The following is a 1,765-nucleotide window of genomic DNA, read 5'->3' on the forward strand; positions in this document are numbered from 1 at the left end:
AGCTGACACAAGTGGACACAGACCTGATCCTCCCCGCATCATAGCAGGCAGAGTGTGTCAAAGAATTTTATAAGCTTACATATCGATTTATTAATAGTGAAAACCATTTCCTGTATGATTTTCTTTCATAACAATAAAATGTGTCTTACATAAATAGGGATTACTTGTAAACAATTGTTTAACAAGATTCCAAGAAAAGAGATACATTACACGGTTACTTGGCCTGTGTTTCTCTAGGTTTAAGAGAATAGCCAGAGGCTTATGTTGCAAAAAGATTATGTGGAAAACCAACATGAAAATAGAATCAGAAATAATGAAAGGAGAAATCTTTTAAAGAAATTTCCTGCTTGTTATTTTATTCTATTGTTTTTTAAAGGCAAGTGGTTAAATCAAAGGTGGAAGCCACGGGCGGGGGCGGAGGGGGGGTTGAGAATTTAAATAAAAAATATCTGAAAGAAAGTTTAGAATTGCATCAGGGACCAAGATATATGGATGTATAGTATATCTGGATTCAAGTGTCTGGCTAAGATAAAAATTCATTCATAATGGTCATCTATCTATCTGATTCAGGAGCTGAATTTTACTTTTAGGGTCATATATACAACTAAACTTTTAAAATATAGAAGTTTTAAAATTTCTGTAGTTTTAAAACCAAAGTGTTAAAATCATAAATCAAATGATGAATATGTTTTCCAACATTAAATTAAATCCCTATCATCAATATTCACTTTACTGAGATATCATTTAAGCAAAATGGTGGATCAGAAAGTTGTGTCTTAAGAAACACGTTTTAGATGTACAGTATTATAAAATTATCACATTATGGGGATTCATTTAGCTAATGAAAAAATTTCCATCAATTTTTAAGAGCTTATAAATGCATGTGTATATTTGTTTTAATATATCTATATTTTGATATTACATGTTATATCGTATATTATATATATCTATATCAACATTCAGAAAACTAATATCATGGCATCTGGTCCCATCACTTCATGGCAAATAGATGGGGAAACAGTGGAAACAGTGTCAGACTTTATTTTGGGGGGCTCCAAAATCACTGCAGATGGTGATTGCAGCCATGAAATTAAAAGACACTTACTCCTTGGAAGGAAAGTTATGACCAACCTAGATAGCATATTGAAAAGCAGAGACATTACTTTGCCAACAAAGGTCTGCTAGTCAAGGCTATGGTTTTTCCAGTGGTCATGTATGGATGTGAGAGTTTGACTGTGAAGAAAGCTGAGCGCCGAAGAATTGATGCTTTTGAACTGTGGTGTTAGAGAAGATTCTTGAGAGTCCCTTGGAGTGCAGGAAGATCCAACCAGTCCATCCTAAAAGAGATCAGTCCTGGGTGTTCATTGGAAGGACTGATGCTGAAGCTGAAAACTCCAATACTTTGGCCACCTGATGTGAAGAGTTGACTCATTGGAAAAGACCCTGATGCTGGGAGGGATTGGGGGCAGGAGGAGAAAGGGATGACAGAGTATGTGATGGCTGGATGGCATCACCGACCCAATGGACATGAGTTTGAGTAAATTCCGGGAGCTGGTGATGGACAGGGAGGCCTGGCGTGCTGTGATTCTTGGGGTCGCAAAGAGTCGGACACGACTGAGCGACTGAACTGAACTGATACCTCCCAGTACAGGCTTCCCAGGTGGCTCAATGGTAACCTTGAGGCAGGGAACCTCTGCCAATACAAGAGACTCAGGAGATGCAGTTTCGATCCATGGGTCAAGAAAATCATCTGAAGAAGGAAATG

Source organism: Capricornis sumatraensis, chromosome 11 (assembly GCF_032405125.1).
Source record: "Capricornis sumatraensis isolate serow.1 chromosome 11, serow.2, whole genome shotgun sequence".
Lineage (NCBI taxonomy): Eukaryota > Metazoa > Chordata > Mammalia > Artiodactyla > Bovidae > Capricornis > Capricornis sumatraensis.